The sequence below is a fragment of the Cyphomyrmex costatus genome, unplaced genomic scaffold, assembly GCF_001594065.2.
Source record: "Cyphomyrmex costatus isolate MS0001 unplaced genomic scaffold, Ccosl1.0 scaffold36, whole genome shotgun sequence".
NCBI classification, from domain to species: domain Eukaryota; kingdom Metazoa; phylum Arthropoda; class Insecta; order Hymenoptera; family Formicidae; genus Cyphomyrmex; species Cyphomyrmex costatus.
In genome coordinates, this window is record NW_017277774.1 from 4807294 (window position 1) to 4816825 (window position 9532).

Here is a 9532-nt window from a genome sequence, read left to right on the forward strand (position 1 = left end):
AGGAATTGCACAAGAATGGTGTCTTCGGCGTTAATTATTCGAAATAACCCCATTTTATTCAGCGCTATGCTGAATGATACCATAAAACACGTATGGTAAGAGGGTGTAATGTGACAATTTAAAAACGCTTAGTCACTATAATATTGCAGTACTTTTCGCAAATGAAAGAAAAAACCGGGAAAGATGAACAAATTAACTTTAATTTTAAACGCAGCATTATATCTGCAAGCATGAATGTAAATATATTTATTAAAGCATGTAGCAGCAGCAGCAGTAGCCATAAAACACCAATCAATAAAGTGTAAATTGATTAATAATTGATAAAAAGAAAACGGTCTGTTGAATAAAAATCTTATATAAATATAAACGGCGCAAGAACTCAAAGTGGTGTCTATTATTTCATTATCGTTTTAAGTAAAAGGATGGGCAATATTATAGATACCTATATTTCCGTATCTATCGTCGCACATGGTGGAATGCTTTTATCGCCACGGCATACATGGCATTCCTAAGGGAGTTGCAGCGACCTCGTTCCCATTGTGTAAAACGAAAATGGTTCCACCTAGCTCTCTCTCTCCTTAGTACTCAATTTTTCAGAAATACGATGAAAACATCGTTCGTCTTCGTTCTTATTGATCCGCTGCCAATCGTATCATTCTAGTATGTAGACACGTGATGTACGAGAGTTCAAAGGTAAAAGTAAAAATTTCTGAATACCGATGAATACTTCGTGATAAAATGCAATCGATAAAAGAGCGGAATATGCACAGAAGTTATAAAAAAAAAAAGAGAAACATTCGATTGACACGGGGCATTTATTTGAAACCGCGTTGAAATTATTAATGACATTTAGTTTAAAAAATGTGAGAGCAATACGCGATAAGTGGATGGAAATACATGGCTTCCAATTTCATGAATTGCGTCGCATTCGAGACAGCCAATCGTATCGACCATCAAATAAAACGCATGGTTTATCGACCATCAAGATTAAATGGTTTGGAGTGATACGGGAATCTGCGGGGTGCTGGAGAATTGATTTGGAGTTGGTTATTATAACTCTAAGAATAACAGTGTTATACATTTTGGAAATATATAATATCATGAACTTCGTTAATTACTATACAGTCTTATCAGCTATGATTAGCCTATCTATTGATTTCTAACTTATAACATTTGTTGTATCAGCTAAGATTTTAATCTATCTATTAATTTCAAACTTATAACATTTATAAAAAGATTTAGAAATTTTACGTAAGCAATGCAGTTATAAAAATTTATTGCACGAAATAAATTTGTTAATTGTATATTTTTTTAGTATCTAAAAATATACAACATTGACGTATCAAACAATATTTCCACAATAAGGTCAGAATTAATAAATAATTTTATTGAGTAAAGTGAGGGGAATGTGTACGAATATTTAATAATAATCGCTTTTTAATAAAAAAATTTAAGTGCAGCTTTAAATAAAAATAATAAAAAATAGTATAGGCATACGGATAATACTGTAATTGAAAATTAATGCAAGTGTTTATTTGTAAATTATATTAACATGACAACAGTAAGAAAATAATACTCGGGAAACTTGAATAATTATTGAACCGCCCACGCCTGCAGTATAAATCGCGTTGAAATAGGCTCTCATGACAGTGAAGGTAACACCTGATATTTTGCCACCGACTACTCATTCAAACGCCTTGTAAATTTATCTACCGCCCTCTTAAGTGCACGTTATATAAATAAACACGACTCCTAGATATACGACTTTATTATCTTACCCGCGGTAGTCCTTTGAATGAAAACTTCATTACTTACACGATCTGCTTGGAGAATAAGCCTATTGAAAAATTAACGACAAGATAGACTCAAGAGCGATATTTCCAGAATAGTATATCTCGTTATTAGGAATTTCTACGATGAAAATGCTTAGTCACATTATTATCTAAAAAACACATAATGCTGTATAATCTAACGTATGCAATAACTTTTCTGTTTATATTGCTGTTTATTTATAAATATTTAAAAAATGATAATTATTTTGTAGTATTTTAATAAATATTTATAAATATTTAATATTTATGTTTTTATATTATGGTTTTATATTAGAACATTATTTTTTTAAAAGAGATTTCTATATTAGAACAAAATTTTTAACGTAGTTACACGTACTTTGCATAATCTATTACTGACGTAAACTTTGCAAGAATATGTAACAGTATCGAAAAGTATTCCAATTTCAAAATATAAACTTTTGGATAATTTTATACACACGACGGTCAATTAATCTATCACTTTCAGCCGTTCTCCCATCCGAAAGTAGTTAATCAATGACTTCCACATAGATTCTTTGGTTGACCTCGGCGAGATGATAAATAGCACTCCTGACTTAATTAAAAATACCGTCACGTGTCGCGAATATCGATGACCGGGCCTTCCTTCTGCCGATGGAGATCGAGAAATGCGTATACCAGCCAGAACTCGTGGTAATGGTGGCCATAACATAGTGATAACTGACGTCACCGGATGCCTTCTGATGACCTACATTATCGATTTTATATCGCTGACATCCTGTTAGAGGTCGACGGTGGCAGATTCCACCCTGTCAATTTTTATAATGAAACGGCATTTCGGGCGAGGAGCGCAATGATGCTCGTAGAGCGGCAACCATCAATTTCCCTCTTTTCCACAATCTTGCCAGAGGGCGAAGATTAATGTCGACTTACACCGTTTTTGCACTCGTGAATCGCACGATTCGACTGCTATACGAAGAGTGCCCATTAAGATCACTCCAATCAAAGTGGGATTTCTCGCACGGCGTGCGCAAGACTGAAGTCGAAAGTACAAGTAAATCGATTGAAAGCGGTCTTGAAATTTCGATAAAATGACCCCGTTTCTACCCTGGAAAACTAGAATTTCATGAGGAATTTATATATTTATCTGTTCGGAGAATAAACGTATTAAAAAATTTACGACAAAACTGAAAACGATATTTGCAGGACGGTATCTTTTTACTGCGCATTCATGCAGCGGAAATGCTTAATCACATTATTGTATATATATCTATAAATATATACCTTTATAAATCTCATGTGCTTTAACAATGTTGCTATATATGCGTGTGTTACGTATAATTTATAGATATTTATTATCTAAAGATTTCTTTTAGAATAATATTTCTCGTCTAGAGAGAGGTTTCTAAATCTAGAATAAAATGTAGTATATGCTTACACGTACATCGTGTATGCATACGACATGTAGTTTGCTCTAGTTACAGCATCTGAAAAAGATAAATCAAATCATTGAAAGCTGCCTATTTCTATATATTTGCTATTGCATCTATATGCATTCAATCAATGCATTTCGTTCAATTCAAAAATACCGGTTCGAAGAAATATTTTTGGTTGCAAATAGTGCGAAGAGAGAAAACGCTCCTGAATTTCGATAAACGGACCGGCATTTAAAAAACGGTAAACAAATATAATTTATAAAGAAAATATTGCGCACATAAAAAAGGATATGATTTTTACAACTTTTAGTAATAAAATAAAGATTCTACAGTTAAATAATTCGGTAGAATTTAGGATAGGACGTTATTTATACACTCAATATAAATTCTACTCGATTATAATCTAGATAAAGAACATAAAAGATATGTGTTCTACACGTTGCTAGGGACGATTGTGTTGGTGTATGTTTGTACGAAAACAATTCTAGAAAATAGTGCCTTGAAATGCCTTGAAAAATGCCATCAAATACAAGGGCGTAAAGGAAGCTAAAAACGAAGAAATAAAGGAGAGTGAGAACGCTTTGTTTCATTCTTATCGAGTTATAAAATCTCCAAGAATGCGTACAATAAAGAGCCTATAGTAACTTTAACGCATAAAATATGTAAAGGTATATTACTCTAATAAAGATATGAACAATGGCTGTTATCAATATCTTTCCCTTCTTTCATATTGAAATTCTCTGAAATATAAAAAAGTACAAGGCGAAAATTAAAATTTAGTTGAAAGTAAATGATTATTACTTCGTAACAAATAGTCTGAACGAAAAAAAATAACGCGTTATTTTGTGTGTAGCTAAAATTTATCAAATTTTATTTCTCAACTTATTTCTCAACATTTATTATTTCTCAACTTCCCAGTGAGAAATGACAATGAAATCGATATCGAATTGATGTTTCTTCGACGTCGAAATCATCAAATCGACGTCGATTCCATTGTCATTTCTCACTGGGTTAAATCTAAAACTTGAGCAGTTTTCCTAATGAAGGAATTTAGATTTTCTTTGAAATATACTTTGACGTAAACAATATTAAATAAATGACGTTATTAATTGTTTCATCTGTTGCAACTGTACGAAATAGGCTGAATAAATCATATACATATGATCATTCAAAATGCCATATATGTATAATAAAAATATACAAAATTCTATAACAAAAAATGAGTAAATTCTTAGATTATCAATTTAACATAACGTGTAGTTGACGTATTCTATATTCTAAATCAATTAAATGACCACCGAAATTGAAAAAGGAAAATTTCACTATTTACTTTCGACTAAATGCTAAATAAACTTTCACCTTGTAGATAATAAAATTATATAATACACATACATAATTTTATAAATATTTATTTTCAAAGCATGCGATTTATTCTACCATAATTATTGCAATTGTACAAAATAACTGTAGATATATAGGAAAAAATAATGTCATATTAATAATATCAACAGTCTAATTGAAAATAATTTTGTTAATTCACAATGACAATATTAATAAAACTAATAATATTTTATTAAAACAAAAGTAGAGTATATTTGTTTCATTAATTTTGTCCATTTAAACCCAACTATAACAGTAATGTAATAGCAATGTTATAATTTCACAATCAACAATATAAATGTAATATAACACATGTTATACATAATAGTATGTTGTTGGTGTATGAAATTATAGCATCGATGTTATGTTACTGTTAGTTGGTGTTTATACTGAGATTGAATTAACGAGATTATTTTCAATCATACTGCTGTTGGCTAAAGCCCGTATCACACTGGAGATTGAAAATTGTAAACTGAAAATTAAAATTCAATCAATCGCGGAATAAAATCGATTAAAATTAAAGTTACCAGATCAAATTCCAATCTTTCAATTCGCAATCCTCGGTCTCCAATGTGTGATATATAGATACTTAATGCTGTTAATTTATCACTATTTTTTATGTGAGAAACAAATGAGGAGGATAATCGGCTTTCGCGAAAATAACATTCACATTTGCACGGAATCTTAACCGGGCACCGTGTATCAGACCTTCTTCGATATACAGCAGTAACCAGTCCCGATGCGACAAGAATACAAAATACCCCCGGCTATTTTCCAGGAAGCTGTTTCATGAAATTCTGAAAAGGTAGAAAATATATACGGCAAACTATTACATAGAGTATTTCTTCCGCGAACTCACTTGTCAGCGAGGTCATGGCAATTTGTAACCGACTATAGTTGGTGATTGATATTGTCAGCGATCAGTTTTTCAACAGCTCGCATTTTTCTGTATACTATGTGAACTGATTATACGACCCAGTATTGCATTATACAGCGACATTATATTATAAGTTAATTTTTTTTATTCTATAAAACATTCTATATAAGTTAATTTTACATTAATTTTCAAAAATATTTTTGCCTTTTTTTCACTAACAGAAAATTGAAACGTAACAAATATATGAATCTAGATTACTAATAAAAAGTCACACCTCTGTCGTCGCGATAACGACGTGTCCTGATAATCTCACCGTCAACGCTTGGTAAGTTATTGATCACCGGACATGGCAGTTATTGATCACGATGGTAGTTTTATGAGTCTCTCCTTAGGGTAATTTCTATGCTGATGTGAACTTTTGCTACTAACACACCTACACTTCTTTTTTCTTTAAACAGAGTAAATGTTTCCAGCAAACTAATTAATTTGTTTACAAATCTGCCCATTAGAACTTTCTATTTATCTTCTGCGTTCCGGTCATGATAGCTGCAGCGTTAAAAAGACTTATTATTACATCGTGATTCTGAAAGTTTGGTATCTCGCCAAGAGCTATCATTACATTTATACGTACACATATGTATAATATGTGTTCATATATGTGTATGTAAAACATTTATAAATAATTATAATGTTGTAATCAAGCATTTTGATCTCCATTATTTGTAGAAATTTTTGCACGTATGTTAAGGCGATAAGTCATATGTACAACTTGCTAAAAACAAAAGAAGAGAATATGCCCTGAATACGTAAAAAAAAAAATAGAATAAATTTTCTTTTTCTCAAAATAATAAATGCCAGTAGTAGTTAGTAAGCTCGGATAAGTATTACTAATTCAGTGGCTGTACAGACGATACATTTCAGCTGTATTTTAGTTAAAGATGAGCTAAAAATTGTGGTATTTAAAAGAAAGTATAAAAACTTAGCAAACCACGACTGCATTATGCTTGAATTACATATGGATATGAGTTTAAATGAAAAAAATTATGTCGGTATAATTACATAAATATTTAATAAAAAAAAGCCATTAAAAGTAAAAATATGAAACTAAAGATATCTTTATTAAAGATTTTTTAAGTTTATATTAAAGCTCATATAATTTACATTTTACATTACCTGAAAAAATCAAATTACGTAAATATTGTCCTATCTTGTAAATGTTGCAAGTTTGTTTTCGAAATAGAGCACGTTTTATCTTTAAACGAATGAAGATCTCTCGCAATCGTGTGCGAGATACACGTAAATTGTTCTAAAATTATATGCAAGAAACGAGCATGAGATCGATGCGATATCATAAGCGCAAACTCAGCAAGTAAAAATGTAGTCTTTACGGTGAATAAATTTACCAGATACACACAAAGGGAGAGAGAAGGAACAAAAGGAAAAATACAAAAATTCCATACTAAAAGAGGAAAACCATGAGACTATAGTCAAATTTCACATCTGGCGAGTGGATTTAATCTGGTAAATGGAAAACACATTTCACAAATCGCATTCCCAACATTTCGATGCGCTGCCAAAAATACATTTTAGTTTAGTCACTAATGGTTATGATGTAATTCGATTTCAAATAGCGGTGTGTTGCACGTTCCTTTGACCATACATGGATCAGTTGTCTATGACAGTTAATGGAATGCATTATATGTATGCCCAGCCGATGCGTCCATATCATATATATATGTTTACAAATCATGTGATGTTTTGGCGTTCATTTAATTAATTACATTTGTAATCCCTGAGCATACTCATTGTTGCCATAGTTATATAAATATGTGCATTATAACAAATTAACTATATATATTTTATTACTTTTAATTCATAGTTCAGAAACAATTTTATTTAAAAGTTAAGAAATACAAACATACTAAAAAAGTTTCGTTATTTATATTTGTAGAGAGATATCATTTATATTTGCTACAATAATAATATTTGTAAATTGTCATATTTTTAATTGTTTGACAAAAAAAGCAAAAATATAAAGGATAAAAGAAAGAACGTATTTAAAAAAAACACATACTTTTATTTCTATATAATCAATTATTAAACTAATATTGCATTTTTAAGTTAATATTAAATTTTAATATTGAAGTTTTTATAATTTAAAATGTTAAAATTTATTTTTTAGAAAACTTTGTTTTTTAGTTGTACCATATTATTATAGCAAATGAGAGCAATATAATTTTAAACTTATGACGTAGAATATAATATAATAATAATTTAGTAAATGTCTACAAAATGTCTACAAAATGTCTACAAAATGTCTATGGCTTTCCTAATGATGTGTAACATTACTCGAGCCATTACGAGTTATTGCGACAATTTAGCGCTTAATTTATTAAATGATGAAAAGCGCAAACAATAAAGGCAGCAGACAGAAAAGACATATAATCCTACTTATCTGAATAATTTGAGAAATCTGAACGAAGCACGAATCGTCGATTTAATGTGCTAATTCTGCAAAGTCCGATATATGCCGCTTCTAAGAGATATTTATACCCTTATTGCCCCCATTTTATCACAATCGGGTGATTATTTTCTCAACGTCGCAACGTATCGACGCGTATATATTAGAGAAAAACATTGTCGCAAAGGGATATTGCGTATTAAATTTTTTTTTTAATAACAATGTTCTATCGGTGTCGTAAACATTCGTGTAATATTTCTTTGGCTCTTTCTCTTTCAGCCGATATTTACACAGATCCCTAGAGTGATCGTAATTTACGGCGCGTTTTCGTCGGGAATCTCTTGAGCAATGACCGGGCCAACTAACTTCCTCTTAGATAGACCACTGACATTCAGCTGCGGCACGAAGCAATGTTCCTCGTGATAATGGTACACATCGATCGCTCCAAATTGTCGAACATCGAGATGAACACCCTACCCTATCGCTTGTAGTATAGACATGAGGCAGAAAAGTGTTGAACAAATTTCGTTACCAACCTCATCCATTCCAGTGTCCTTTATATTCCCTGCTTGTTTCCGTTGACATCCCGTTTTAGCACTTTATCATGAACTACATAATTGAGGGGACATTTTAGAGAGGATAAAATAAAATTACATAAATAATTATCGGTTATCGATGTTATCAAATTACTTTAATATGGCGTTTAAATAATTATGTTAAGAGTAACATATTACATATCGATGTTATCAGTTTGGACATATTGAAGCATTTCGAAGAATATAACGTTTAAGTGCGGTTACGCAAGAGAATTGGTTGGTAGTAATATAAAACAGCGTAAAAGAACAGTGTAGTACGCGGAAGTGTATAAAAGTAATAGGATCTACTTCAAATATCTCTTCCTATATACTTTCCCCGAAAGAAAGATGTGCTATTAACTTGGACGATGTTAGCCGTTTTAATTTCGTAATGTATTATTTTCTTAGATCTAGATTCTAGATCGTGTATCTACTAGTATAATTTAGATATTATATAAATCTTTGCAATAATCAAGAGGAGTTTGGTATTTTTGTTCTATGTTTATGGCAGAATGTAAATATTATTGTTATAGACGTGTGTTTTAAGAAAATATTAATAAAAATTTTCAAGAAACTTGTTCGTGATGGTGAAAAAATATGTAAGAAAATATTTTATCAATAACTATATATCTGGATGTAATGATTATCTGTTGTAAATGTATTATAATTACAATAACGTCGCTTGAACTTTTGCAATAAACGTTGCCTGACATGAATATATAACGTCAACATTACGGGTTATCTCAAGAGATATAAGATAATGACGTCACAATCTTGATTATGAAGGGAATGAAAATGATAAAAGTCTGAGATGCAATAAATAACATAATTTAAATGTTAAGTGGTATGAAATTGACAACATATACATGCATCTATTCATGATAACGAACAGTCTTTCTATAATAATTGTACTTCTTTTATATAACATGGATTTTCTCTTCAATATTTAACTGAATTAGATTATTGCTACAATTTTACTAAATTAGATTGTCCGTCGCTTTCGTATATTTTAA